Source organism: Mustela lutreola, chromosome 16 (genome assembly GCF_030435805.1).
Source record: "Mustela lutreola isolate mMusLut2 chromosome 16, mMusLut2.pri, whole genome shotgun sequence".
Lineage (NCBI taxonomy): Eukaryota > Metazoa > Chordata > Mammalia > Carnivora > Mustelidae > Mustela > Mustela lutreola.
The window spans coordinates 34,128,826-34,143,976 of record NC_081305.1 but is presented as its reverse complement, the minus strand read 5'-3'; the positions used below and the strand labels follow the sequence as shown (position 1 = coordinate 34,143,976).

At 44.3% G+C, this 15,151-nt stretch overlaps 1 non-coding gene across 1 annotated transcript; it reads left to right on the top strand.

Annotated features, from left to right (window-relative positions):
• Positions 1-9,408: 9,408 nt before the first annotated feature.
• Positions 9,409-9,515, top strand: LOC131819065 (U6 spliceosomal RNA). Its single transcript, XR_009349044.1, has one exon. It is a non-coding gene; the product is annotated as a U6 spliceosomal RNA (small nuclear RNA).
• The last annotated feature ends 5,636 nt before the right edge of the window (positions 9,516-15,151 follow it).

Genomic DNA, 15,151 nt, shown 5'->3' with positions numbered 1-15,151 from the left:
AGTGCGCCCTCAGAGAACAGCGCCCAGTTACTCCCGTCTGCCTGACCTCCGGCCGCGCTCCGAGCTCACCGAGCCTGCGACCGGTTCAAGGTAACACGGAGCTGCGAGCTTACTGTCGGCTCTGTCTCTGTAGCCGGCTTTCCCGTTCCAATACCCGCAAGCTCTGCGACACTCAGACACCCCCGATCCTTCTGTGACCCTGCGGGACCTGAGGCCACGCTGACCCCGCGTGGGCTTCGCTCCGGTTTAGCCTCTGGAGCGATGTCCCTCCGCGGAGCAGACTTTTAAAAGTCCTGATTTTGTGCGCGGTTGCTCCGCCGCTTGCCGGGAGCCGGCCCCTCCCCCCGGGGTCTATCTTCCCGTCGCTTTGGATTCACTTCTCCGCCGGTCCTACCTTTCAGAAAGTGGTTGTTTTTCTGTTTCCAGAATTGCTGTTCTTCTTCTCTTCGATCTGCCGATGGATTTTCAGGTGTTTGCAATCTTTAGATAAGCTATCTAGCTGATCTCCGGCTAGCTGAAGCAGTCTCAGCTTGCTACTTCTCCGCCATCTTGACTCCTCCCCCTCCACAATCTGCTTTTTAAAACATTTTTATTATCACCAAAAGAAACTCCACACCCAGTAACAGTCACCTCTTATTCCCCCATCCTTCTAACAGGCAACCATTAATCTACCTTCCGTCTCTCTAGATCCACCTGTACTGGACATGTTACACGAACAGAATCACACTGTATATGTTCTTTTGTGGTTGGCTTCATTCACCTAGCATATGTTTTGGTTCATGAACATTGTCGCATGGATCAGCACTTCATTCCTTTTCATCGATGAGCAATAGTCCACAGTGTGAGCTAAACCACATTTTGTTTATCCATTCACTCGTTGATGGATATTTGGTTATTGCTGCTTTTTGGCTAAAATGAATAATGCTGCTATGAATATGTACAGGTTTTTGTACGGGTGTACCTTTCCTTTCTCTTTGGTACATAATTAGGATTAGAATTGTCAGGTCAGGGGCGCCTGGGTGGCTCAGTGGGTTAAAGCCTCTACCTTTGGCCCGGGACATGATCCCAGGGTCCTGGGATCGAGCCCCCCATCGGGCTCTCTGCTCGGCGGGGAGCCTGCTCCCCCCTCTCTCTGCCTGCCTCTCTGCCTACTTGTGGTCTCTCTGTCTGAAAAATGAATAAATAAAATTATTAAAAAAAAAAAAAGAATTGTCAGGTCAAACCTCATCATTTTATAAGAACATAGCAATGGTATTAGTTTCAACATTTGGTAGACATGGATCTCATCATGTTTTAACTCCAGGTGTCATATGGTGAATTTCCTTCCATCCAGGGAATTCAACCACACAAACAACCATATCCTTAGATGTTAGTATGCACAGTAACTAATACACTGGATGCAGCTATCAGTTCAAAGAGAGATAAACACATAACAGCCTCTACACGTCTTAAAGGAGAACCCTACCATGCACTCACACCCCCCAGACATTTCAATTACATTACATGATAATTACAGTATGATATTTACCACCCCACAGGAGATGAGAGAGGGTACAGATAACAATATGCCTTTTGCTCTTTTGCCTTATCCTCACACTCCTTTTTCTTTACCTTTTTTCCTCACAAAAGAAGCAAGTAGGGTTCATGTTACAGTCATGTCAGCAATCCTGGCTCTCTCATGTGTAGGGGTTCAGTGCAGTTCTGCCCAAAATAGGGGTAAGAATTCTCATCCAACATCCTCATGATTCTTTTCTTGTGTGTGTGGTTAAAAAATATATAACATAAAAGATATTGACATAAAAGATACTGACTGACTGAGTGGCTCAGTCAGTGTAGCGCCCAGCTCTTGGTTTCAGCTCAGGTCGTGATCAGGATTGTGAAATTGAGCCCCCCGTTGGGCTCCAAGCTCAGCGCAGAGTCTGCTTGAGATTCTCTCTCTCTCTCTCTCCTTCTCTTCCCCTCCCCCTACTCTCTTTCTCTCCAATAAATAAAATATTTAACATAAAAGATGCTATTTTAAATTAGAATTAATTTTTAAGTGGCATTAATTCTATTCGTGATATTGTGCAACCATCAGCATTATCCATTTCTAAAATTTTCTGCATTATTCCAAACAAACTCTGTAAACTGTGAGGAAAAAAACCGATTCTCCTCATTCTCTGCCTCTGGTAACTTCTAATGTACTTTCTGACTCTATGAGTCTGCCCATTCTAGATATTTCTTGTAAGTGGAATCATATATTTGTCCTTTTGCATTGGACTTATTTCACTGGATGTAATGTTTTCAAGGTTCATCCATGTTGTAGATGAATCAGACTCTTGGACACATTCCATGTTGTGGCTAAGTCATATCCTGCTGTATGGCTATGCCACTTTTATGTCTTCACTTCTCTGTTGATTAACATCTTGTGACTACTGTAATGAACATTGATGTACCACTAACTTTATAAGTCCCTCTTTTCTTTCTTTCTTTCTTTTTTCCTGCCTTTCTTTCTTTTTTTGAGTACATACCTAAGAGTGGAATTGCTGGTCATATGGTAATTCAGTTTAATATTTTAAGGCAATACTAAACTGTTTTTCACATTGGTTGCACCATTTTACATTCTGGCCAGCAAAAGGCTCCACATTTCTCCAAATTCTCACCAACACTTATGTTCATTTTTTTTTTTTTAATTATAGCTATTCTAGTAGTGTGAAGTGGTATCTCATACTGGTTTTGATTTGCATTTCCCTAATGACTTGTGGTATTGAGCATCTTTTCATGTGTTTATTGGCCATGTGTATGTCTTTCTTCAGAGAAATACCTATTTAAGTCCTTTGCTCACTTTTTAATCGGGTTGTTTGTCTCTTTGTTGTTGAATTTCTGGAATTCTTTTTAAAAACCTATTCTGGATGTTAAACCCTTATCAGATATATTAATTATAAATATTTGCTTCCATTTTATAGGTTGCATTTTCCTTTTCTTGATAATGTTCTTTGATGAAAAAAGCTTTGTAGTTTTAAAGAAATTCAATTTATTTGTGTTTTATTGGTGATTTTAGTGTCATATTTAAGAATTACTATCACCTTATGACTCCTATGTAAGAGAGACAAAACATATAAATATTCCTCCATACATCTTAAAGGAGAACCCTTTAAGGAAATGGCAGATCAACTACTACCTCATGATGAAAATGGCAGGTCAACTACTATCCCATGAAGAAAATATTTGGAAAGCATATATTTATACTGAATATGGGCTAAAAACACAAGACTTATCTTTTCTTGGACAATACTGTTATTTAATGAAGTATGTTTATATTGTTTTGAGAACCTCTCTTAAGTCCATTTTCATCTGTTTGAGTCTCCATCAGTGGAGACAATTTGAGAGGTATCTGCCACACCCAAAACCATCCATTTTTCTCCTTCTAGAAAAACTAACCCCCGTCCCCCCAGTGTCCTCTCTCACATAGGTAGTGTCCTGGAAGCCATGTCTGAACCTGGTCAGGACTCAAGCTGGGCAATCATTTTCTCTCTTGAGAATCTGCATTTGACACTGAGAGATGTGTTAGTTACCATAAGGGATTGTGAGACAGCCACATCCTGATATTTCTGCTTCACTTCTTGCCTTGCAGGATCCATGTGAGTGAGACCCCTGTTTATTTATAATAAATATTTCTTCTCTGCAAATTTATGTGAATCAGTTTTGTACTAGGATGCTATTTTGAAACAATGTTTATGCTCCCATATTGGTGGGCTGGTTCTTCTCCCTGCAGAAACCATGACTGCAGTTGGAGTTAAGCTATGTTACGTTCCTTAAGTGAGGAGGTAGGGGTTTTAGGCTCATTCCCTTGGGGATAAGGGGTTCTTAGAACACAGGATCATGAGCCACTTCTCTGAACATAGTCTAGGGATGAATGCCAGCCCTGAGGAGAACCCTATCCTCTAGTTCAACGCCATTTTCAACAGGACGTAGGGGAGATGTGAGGATGTGGTGCTGAAGGTGACTGCAACAACTCGTCTATGGCAGAATACTTTGACTCTCCAAGTTGTGGCATTCAGGAACCCATGCCCTATTGAGGGATGCAGAGAGCCTGAGAGGACCTGTAGACCACCAGAGGCTCATGTCTGATGAAGTGGCTGCCAAGGTCAAAGCCTAGGACATAAGTAGTAGAGGCCAGGTGAATAGTCATACTTCAAGGGGCATCAGTCCCTGAGGGCAGGGAGAGGAGATGCTCAACCTTAGAGACCAGTGAACACCCACAGGACACAGCCTTGGTAAGAGGGACCCTTGTGCCATCTCCAGGGCTCAATGATCCTCCATACCAAGGCACATCTTAGGGAGAAGGGACATGTGCCTCAAAAGAGCTGTGAAATTACTGCTCTCAACTCCTACTTACTAGACTAGCCTGGACACAGCTCTTCTTCCTGACTCTCACTTCTCTGTAGAGTGTATACTCAACAGACACTGAAAACCCAAAGAGGTCATGTTTTCTTTCCATGTCTGAGAGTTCTATGAAGTTTAACATACTATACTAAAATCAATATTATAACATAATATTAATTAATTAACATAATATACGTATACACATATAATAGAATCATGTTATTAATTATTAATTAAATAAATAATATAACATAATTAATTGACATATATAATATAATTAACATAATATAAATCAATATCATATAACATACAAAACAACATACTATACTAAAATCTCCAAAACCCCAAATCTGCAGACAATGTTATCAGGAGCCGGAAGAAGAACCCAAAGGGTACTGATTGCTGTCTTGCTTCCCCTTCCCTTTTGCCACTCCCCTCCATCTTTCCTTTCTTTCTTTCCTTCATCCATATGTATCAAAGGCCCTATCCTGGGTCAGGCTCTTTGTCAGCCCGAGGGAATCCCCATTCCTCCCACAGGGTGCTCAGAGGCCTGAGGGAAAACAGAGATTAAGCAGTTTCCAAGCCATGAATTAATGTCAACAACAGGAGCCATGGGAACAGAAAGGAAAGCCTCTCAACTCTTGCTTGGGCAGGTGTTGAGGGAAGGTGTATGAGTCTCAGAGAAGCAGTGTGTGCACCTTTGTCATGGGTGTTGGTGTCTGTGGTAGACACGCTTAATTATCTACCCAGAAACTATTCTCATTCTTCTTCCTCACTGAACCCCGATTCTATTTGGGGCTGCATGTGTGCCCATCATCAGCACTGATACATGATTGCTTCTGTTTCCATTGTCAGACACTCTATTTTCAGCTCCCCCTTGTAGCTATGGCTGGTGGCCCAGACCTGGACAAAGAGAAACACTGCTAGGAAGCTTCTGCCATGCTTTGCTTCCCTAATAAATTGGATAGCTCTGGCTGGTGCCGGCCCCTCCCCACTCTTCCTATCCTGAGTACATATGGGACTCCTGGAGCTGCGGACCATCTTGCAATCATGATGATGAAAACTCAAAATGTTAAGATAGCAGAGAGCCAAAGATAAAAGAGTCTGGCTTCTCAAAGACCTTGTTCAGCTATTACACCAGTACTTGACGATCTATCCCCAGATTTCTTAAATGGAAAAATAAAACCTCTGCTAATGGAGTGTTTTTAAAAGCATTACTGAAACATTCCTAACTGACACAGGGTCTCAGAAGAAAAACTTGCTCACTCAACATTTGGGGCCCACCTGCCTTAGAGCTGGTTTTCTTCCCATTCACCCTGAAGCAAAATCTGACAGTCTGCAGCACCATGTATGCCCAACTTTTAAGGACTTGAATTGTGCCTCCCCTCTCCCCTCAATTCATATGCTGAAGCCCTAACCTCCAATGTGACTATATTTGGAGATACGGTCTTTAAGGAAGTAATTGAGTTCATAGGAATGGGGACCTAACCCAATAGGACTGGTATCCTCATAGGAGGAAGAGACATCAAGAGTGCATGTACATGGAGAAAAGGCCATGTGAAGACACAGTGAGAAGGTGGTCACTTGCAAGCTAGCAAGAGAGGGCTCTGGAGAAACCAATCATTCTGACACCTTGATCTCTCACTTTCAGCCTCCAGAACTGAGAAAATATATTTGTTGTTTAAGCCACCCAGTCTGTGGCATTTTGTTATGGCAGCCCTAAGAAACAAATACACCCAACTACTTCCTAAACAGGTCCTTTCTGGAGAGGATATAGTGAAATAGTCCGTCACTCACAGCATCAGCAGGACCCACCACTGCTGTCCTGTCTTTCTTAAATATGAAGGGAAACCTTGGGTCCCTCAGCTTCTGAGGCAAGCAGCAGCATGAGAAGGAAAAGTCAAGAGTTAGAAACCCAAACAAGGGGTGCCTGGCTGGCTCAGTGGGTTAAGCCTCTGCCTTCGGCTCAGGTCATGATCTCAGGGTCCTGGGATGGAGCCCTGCATTGGGCTCTCTGCTCAGTGGGAAGCCTGCTTCCTCCTCTCTCTCTGCCTACCTCTCTGCCTACTTGTGATCTCTCTCCCTCTCTGTCAAATAAATAAATAAATAAAATCTTTAAAAAACCTCAAACAAACAAAAAAAGACAATTCAAGGATTAGAAAGAAGTCTTTTTTTAAAAAACCGTCTAATGAACACATTCAGAGAGATTCAAAACAATAGCCCATCAATAAAACAAGGAAAGGAGGTTAAAAAGAAAGAGCAATTAGAGAATAAGGATGCTTTTAAAGATAAAAAAAAAAAATCACTGCCAAAATGAAATGAATTATTAAAGGATGGAAAATCAACTTTGGTAAGGAGTCAAACTATGAGAGCAAAAAAAGAGAACTAAAGAGAGAGAAGAAAGCAAGAAAACAAAAAAGGGGGGAGGGGAAGAGATAAGAAAGGAAGAGAATTTCTAAGAGTTGAGTAAGGACCCAAATTTTGATTGAAAGCTCCCACAGTGAATGAAAAAGATATCTTAGTGAAATGTTAAAATATCAAGAGACTAGAAAGCCCCCAAAAGTTTCCAAAGAGACAAAATTAGCCAACTAGAATGGAATTGGGATCTGTTTGGTTTCAGACTGCTACTTAACAGTGACTCCAGACCTAATAGATATTAAGTTACAAGAAAAAAAAATCATCTTGAACCTGGAATTCTTTTTTTTTTTTTTTTAAGTTTTATTTATTTAAGAAATCTTTATGCCCAACATGGGGCTCGAACTCACAAACCTGAGATCAAGGGTTGCATGCTCTCCCAACTGAGCCATCCAGGCACCCCTTGAACCTGGAATTCTTTATCTGGTCAAACGTCTACCAAGTAAGAGAGCAAAGCAAAAAACTTTTTCCAAACAGTCAAGTTCTCAGGAAATTTAACTCCCACATGCTCCCTCTCATAGGAAGCCATTTGAGGATGTGTAAGTATTTGAGGATGTGTAAATAAGTAAATAGGGAAACACGGGATCCCAGAAACGGTGCATCTTAACTCAGGAGAGCAGGGAACGCAAGACACAACATTGCTGGAAAGTAAACTAGTTCAGCTCAGAGCAGAAGGATGGAGGAGTTCAGGAAAGAGGCATCTGGGAAAATGCATCTTCCATTTTTAAAAAATGGAAGAACATGTTAAAGACATACCACGCAAGGGATACAAACAAATAAACAAACAAAAAAGCCCTAAGTCGGTCAGAAAGTCTGAGAGGGGGAGGAGAGAAATGGTTATATAGGAGAATTATGGTCCAAATGGGAAGCAAACCAAAATGAATTTATTTTATTTTTTTTTAAACATTTTTTTTTAAAGATTTTATTTATTTATCAGAGGGGGGGGGGAGAGGGAGCACAGGCAGACAGAATGGCAGGCAGAGGCAGAGGGAGAAGCAGGCTCCCTGCCGAGCAAGGAGCCCGATGTGGGACTCGATCCCAGGACGCTGGGATCATGACCTGAGCCGAAGGCAGCTGCTTAACCAACTGAGCCACCCAGGCGTCCCCCAAAATGAATTTAAGGTGACTGTATTTCATTCCATGGCAAACCCCAGTGCTTTTTTTATTACAGAACCCTATTGTATATTTAATTTTATGCTAGTTCTCATAATTCCTCCATATTTCCCATATCTCATACATATGCTGATGGATATAAGCTGGTTTTAAAAATAAATATGAATGGTGCCTGGGTGTTTCAGTCAGTTGAGTAGCCAAGTCTTGATTTAGGCTCAGGTCATGATCCAAGGGTCCTGGGATCGAGTCCTGCATCAGGCTCCATGCTCAGTGGGGAGTCTGCTTCTCTTTCTCCTTCTGCTGCTCCCCCTGCTTGTGCTCTCTCTCTTTGTGTCAAATAAATAAATAAAGTCTTTTAAAATAAATAAAAATAAAAATGAGTATGAAAATTCGTTGTGTCTGGGCACTTTTGAGACCCTTCTCGTATCACAAAGAATATTTGTGTTTTTTGATCTGGGTGCTGGTTACACAGTATTTGGCTTATGAAAACTCATCAAGCTGCACTCACAATATGTGTGCTTATCTCACATAGGGTTTTTTTCGTTCTTTTTGTTCAAGTGTACCCAACGAAAGATGACGTGTGGAAGGTAAGGCAAAGAGAATGGAGAAAAAAGAAGAAGTGTTCTGATATCTTTTGTTTTACCAAGTGAGAAGTTAAGAGAGTATGTCAGGTTGGTAGGAAAGAAATATAGTCCTGAATATTTAAATTTACCAAGGTAACCAATAGACAGAATAACAGTGACACTGGAACAATGACACACGGAGAAGACCAGTGAAGGGGAGGTAGCGCAAGCAAAAGCCTCATGCTTCACAGCATGACTCTGTAGGTGTCCTCTAAGGTGGCATTAACTAGCTGAAGAACTGAAGTTACTGGTTCAATGAAATTTTTAAAGTGCAGGTATTGAAGTAATCTCTACACCCAATATGGGGCTCAAACTCACGACCTTGAGATCAAGAGTTGCCTGCTATGCAGACTGAAGGAGCCCATGCAGGACTGGGAAAAGAGACGGCTGTAATGGGTGTTCTGAACCATTCAATTCACTGCCACATGCAAAATGCTACTGTAATAATAAAAATATTATTGTAATAAAATAATATTGTAATAATAATGTGAAAACTTAAAAACTATGCAATAAATCAGCACTAAATTGTATGATGTAATCCATAAGGACTGAAGTGGAGCTGAGAAGAAAATTTTGACGTTTTATGACTAGAGCAACTCTTTGCCCTTCTAATGCCACCAAGACCCACTGAAGTGTTAAAGGACCCTTTGACTTTTAAAAGATTTTGGGCTCTACGTTTCTAAGAAGCATCAACAGCTTTTAACGATACTAGGAGAGTCTCAAAGGTGCTCCAAACGAAACTAATGTTTATTACTTCACGTTCTTTTTATTTTTTTAGTAATCTCTACACCCATCATGGAGAAACTCACAACTCTGAGATGAAGAGATGCATGTTCTTCCAAATGATCAAGCCAGGTACCCCATACTACTTTGTGTTTTTAAAAGCAGCTGAGTGCTTGCTTCGGCAGCACATATACTAAAATTGGAATAATACAGAGAAGATTAGCATGGCCCCTGCACAAGGATGACATGCAAATTCATGAAGCGTTCCATATTTTTTAAAAAATAATAAAAAAAAATAAAAAGCAGTTTATACCCATCAGCATTTGTAGGAACTATGGTGAGGGGCATATGGGGGACTATAGGAATTTGCATAAAACTCAGTAAACAATAGGATGTTGTAATCTCAAAATTATTGGAGTTTGCCATGGAATTGAACATAGTTACTTTAAATTCAGATCTGTTTCATAACCTGGACAAAACTCACAGCTCGGGGATGATGTCAATTTACAAATGTTCCTACATTCCAGTCTACAAAATCTCCACTGTGCCGAACATTAGAGGCTCAGCCCAAACTCTCAGATGCTTTTGGAGAGTAGACTGATTTGTGAATTCACATGGCATTTTCTACGACCTTCCTCCCAGAAAATAAAAGCATTTTGCTTTCAATTTCAGAAGCTCTTGGGTCACCCTTGAGGGCCCTCCGTGAAAGGATCCATAAACTCTTCCCCTAGGTCTTGAAGTACTGCGGACCACCACGTTTCTAGTGCTTCCGCAGGTCCCAGGGCAACTTGGGAAGATGGTAGTAAGGAGACTCCTCTTGCAACAAGCCCTGGTCACTGAGATGTTCCAAGTAGAAGCCAGTGGAACTAGCTGAGCACCTCCTGTAAACAGGTGAAGAAACCGAGGGCCAGAGAGGGGAAATATCTTACTTCCTCATCCACTCACAGTCACAACAGCGATAATCTCAGAGGAGGGCCTACAGACTGGGAATCACTTTACAGATGCACCTTGATCATCTTTCCAATAATAACTGGTCCTGCTCTGGCATGGTCATCCCTACTCTCCAGAGTCAGAGAGGGTCGGTGACTTGTCAAAGTCACACAGCAGGAAGTAGTGCAGCTTGGGGAGGAACCCATTCTGGGTAACTTCAATGCAGGCAACGAAAGGTTGAGGGGACTATAAAGATGGCAGAGATACTGTTTTACTCTCATAAAGCTGTCCGTCTTATTGGTGGGAATAATGCAATATACCAATTAAAATATTTATTGGATGTTTACTACATGCCTGGCTTAGAGAAAAGGGCCCTGGGAGAGGGCCTTGAGTTCTGCATGCGTCCTGCCCAATTTTTCATACTCTTTGGCTCAGATAACGGTTTTACTGCTGTGTGCTCTCTGGCTGCAGCTTGGGAGAGTGTGAGTCCTGGTTTCCTGAACCCCGCATCAGCTGATGCCCTCGGTGATTCCCACTGGCAGGGAGGGAGCCCTGTTTTCCACTTTGATGTCCCAAGTAGGAAGCAGTCTGTGGTGAGTCCCCTCTGCCTGGTGACTTAGGAGGAGGTGAGGACCCCAAGGAAGACAGGGGACCTGTTTGGGGGTCTACGTGGGGTGCAGGGATCCACTTTGGGCTTCAGCGGGCCGGTCACCAGTCTTTGATCAGATCAACGGTTCTAGTGCCTAGTGCGTAGCCCTGAGCTCATCCCTCCTCCCCTTCCCCTGAGGCCGGCTGACCCCTGCAGGCCTGTCTCCTCTCCTGGGCCCTCCTCACCCGCCTCGCCTCCGTTTCCACCATTGTGTCTGCCTGGATGCCACACGCTGTTGCCTCCCACCTTGCTTGGTCCACACAGTTCCTCCTGCCTGGAAGGCCCTTGCTGTCCTGTCCACCTGACAGAACACACCTATCCTTCACAGATCTCTCATGAGCGTCTGTGACACCTGCAAGCCTAACCTTGAGCCCAGCGGTTTCCAGGGCTGACTGCTGCCAGCAGCTCTTCACGCTTCTGCCCTTTGCCGCTCCTGTGTTGTTCTCCACCACTGGATGTCAGGGATCTGGAAGTACTCCTTCCACATCTTCATCCTTGGTAGAGGGCATGCTGCCCGTCAACACGCAAAAACAAAAACAAAAACAAAAACAAAACTGCCTAAAAACGATCAGTCAAGAAAAGGAGGCAAAACTAAAAAGGAACAGGGGTGCCGGGATGGCTCAGTCGTTAAGCGTCTGCCTTTGGCTCAGGTCATGATCCCAGGACCCTGGTATGGAGCCCTACATCAGGCTCCCTGCTCGGTGGGAACCCTGCTTCTCCCTCTCCCACTCCCCCTACTTCTGTTCGCCCTAAGGACCACCTCCTCTGGGAAGTTCTCCCCGATTCCCCTCCGTTCTGTGTCTCACAGAGCAGGCTCACTCTGGTTAGGCTTGTCTTGGTCGCTTCCATCTGGATACCTGTCCCTCTTCTCTTTACCCAGTAAGCCTGAGGGCTGAGATGCTATCTTGTTGATACCGTGCTCCCCCACAGCAATCAGTAAGCCTCAGGGGATAGTAGGTGCTTCATCACGTTCCTGGTAAACAATAAACAAGCTTTCCCAGAACAGTCTTGAAGGTCCCAACAGCACCTCCAGGTCAGAGGTCCAGATGAAAGAGAAACACGGCTGTTGCTTCCAAAAGCATCATTCCCCTGTTGTGCAGAACTCACACCCCGCTGCTTCCCTTCTTCCCCCCTCCCTTCTCATCTGACTATTTTGGCCTAACAGTCACCTCAGCACACTTCCATCATCCCCAGGCTGGGGCCCATCCCCCCTGCCTCTCCCGCAGCTGACCTTGCCTCACCAGATGTTTACTTTGCCTCAGGGTTGACGAGTCCGAAAGCTGCTCTTGCAACACAAAGCCCCAGGCGGCTCTGTGACCTTGGCATGCTACTTCCAGGCTCCAAGCCCTGCAGTTCCTTGCAGGTGAGGGTCACCTGACTGCTGGGGCTGCTGTGAAGATCAGATGAGCTATGGCCTGAGATGGGCTGAGAGTGGTGACCTGACACACATGCTTGCAGAAATGGATAAACCCGGATCTAGTGCCTGGCTTCTCCATGTTGCCAAAACCTGCTCCTGAACTTATTCTCCCATTTCTCTGGTAAGTCCTGCTTGGATCAATACTGCAGCTGTCTTCTCACTGCTGTCACTCATCTGACCAGCCATACCCTTCAGAAAATCAAGACCCAGGGAGGATGGGCTGCTGGCAGGATCCCCAATCCAAGGTCATCTGCTGTCTTTGCCCAGGTTGTGGGTAAAATCCATAGACGGTGAGAGACTGACAGTGTTGTTATTATTATTATTATTTTTTTAAGATTATGTCACAAGGGGAAGATTCTGAGGGTGTGGAGCAGGTCCTGTTTTCTGGAAGACCTCATGTGTGCCAGGCTTGGAGGGAACCCTGTCCGTAAGGGAGATGGTGAAGTTGAGGACACCCACTGGAAAGGCGTCTTTGCAGGCTCTTTGGCTTGCCTCCCGGGAGCTCCTTTCTGGCTCTCTTACTAATCCAAGGGGAATATGGGAACAGAGTTCTGGCAACGCATTGGGGTCCGACCCAATTGGGGTCCTCACCCCCCCAAAAAAGATCACCCCCCCTCCCGCAACTCTCCCACCTGGAGGGTAATTCCCCCCACAATTGTAGGAGCCATGCACACCTCCAGTCCTCAGTGACACCATTAGGAAATAGCAGAGGGTATTAGGTCTCTCATAACCATCTGTTTAAGTGGCTCTAAATTAAGTCCCAGTGTGTGATCTCTGTTTCTTTATATCCTGGTTGTTAATGAGAGGCCCCACTGGGCAGATGAGAATGTTTTTGAAGAGCCAGCAAAAAGGAGTTCGTCCTGATAACCAGGCACGCCAGGAAGGGGTAGCGCTAAGCTCTGCTCCGAGGAAGGACTAAGGGGGAGAGGAAGGTCAAGGCTGAGACTGTTTACACACCGTGGATTTCTGAAGGCTTGTGAACAGTTGATTGTGCCTCTTCCTCCTTCTCCCTTTATATTCTGTCCAAGGCTAAGTGGGGCCTTAGCCTTGGGTGACTTTCACAGACAAATGACATTGACAATGGATTTGTGCAGGACTTCTCATTGGTGACTTTGTAGACTCTTGGTTAGCTCACTACTGTCTTGCTGCTTCCCTTGACCAGCTGGGGTCCAGAAACGGCTCTACAACCTTCAATAGAGGGAATTTAATACCAGGAATTGGTTACCCAGAAAATGGAAGAGACGAGAAGCTAAAGGAAGACCTTAGCCATAGCAGGAAGCCCTTTATCCCTGGCCTGAGGAGCAAAAGCCCAACACTGGTGCTGGCCTGCAGGAGCTAGACCAGAACAAGGCAGCTGGCCACCTGAAGATAAAGGCAGCCCTCAGGAGCTGGAGCACGAAGGGCTGTCCTCCGACAGGTGGAGACAGAGGAAACACAGCCACCGGAGACAGGTGTTCCCTAAGGCAGCGGAGGTAGGGAGAGACGCCCTGGTTCTCCCCTCCCCCTGGCCTCCCGTCTTCTACCCAGCTTCTCCCATCGGGCAAAGCTATCTGGAAGTCCGTCAGCAAGGGAGCCTGGGAGATGCAGCTTCCTGTAATACAGAGAACAATAGAAGGTCAGGGAGCAAATAATGAGCAGCCTCTCCAACAAGGCAAGGTTGCTAGATGAACCAGCTGGGAAACAGGAAGGCACTGAATAGGAGGCAAGGGAGCTAAGTCGGGGGGCTCGACCCCCATTTGAAGTGATCCAGTAGTGTGTCCCATAGTGCAACAGCATGCTGGGTACAGGAGCTGAGGAAGGTGGCAGGCAGACAAGGCGGGGCACCAAGGAACCGTTTGTTAGGCAGTGAGAAAGTTATCTCTCTTCAGTTCTCTTTCCAGTCAACTGATGGCTTCATCGAGAAGGTCTCTCTACGTGGTGCTGACAGGTCTTTAAGTTCTAGCCTGTGCCAACCTCTTTCTCTCTCTCTCTCCCTTTTTTTTCCCCTGTTTTGCCAATTTCTTTTTTAAACCTCAAGAGATAGTGACCTCAGGTCTAAGGCTTTGGTTAATGTAACTGATGCTGTTGGCCTGCTCAGCCCTCTCTACCCAGTCGACATACTCTCTCACACTCACACAGTTCACACAGCCTTCTCTTGGGCACTGCCTCACCTGGAAAGACTTTACCATCACCCGGAAAGACTCTACTATCACTCTACCATCACCTAGAGCATTGCAGGCAATGACTGACTCATGTAGGAGACAAAAGCATCCATATGTCCAGATGGTTCAAGTCTGTGGTACTGTTGATGTTCTAGAGCTCCCCTCAGGAGCTGGCTCAGGCTGGCCTAAAGGTGAGCCCACACCTTTACTTACCCTGTTTCCCTTCACCTTGACCTTTCAAGAGCCCTCCCTCAATAAATCACTTGTGAAAAGATCCTCATTGCTGACAAGTTGTGGGGAATCTAACACAGCAGGCAAAAGGATCTAGCTAGAATTTAGTGACATTTTGTTATCCTTTTTAATATTTGTACCTGGCTGGTTTATGGTAGCCTATAAAGGTTTTCCATTTATGGTAGTGATACCAAGTTTCATTTTAAAGTAATTTTTATTTAAGATATTTTAAAGAAAATGCTAAATAAAAAAAGTACAGGTTGTGTCAAACTGATCATAGTGGCTTCATTCATAGTTCCAGGCTAGAAGCCACCAAAATGTCCTCAGGTGGTGAGGGAATAAGCAAATCCATATTTGGCAAAAAAAAAAAAAGGGAAGGAACTATTGATACATATTAAATAAATAAATGAATAATACATAATAAATAAAACAATAGGAATGAACCTCAAAAACATTATGTTAAGATCCTGTCACTGAAATCTAGGCACTTAATGATTCCCCTTGTCAGAAACTTCAAAAAGGCAGAACGGTTGGGACTGATACC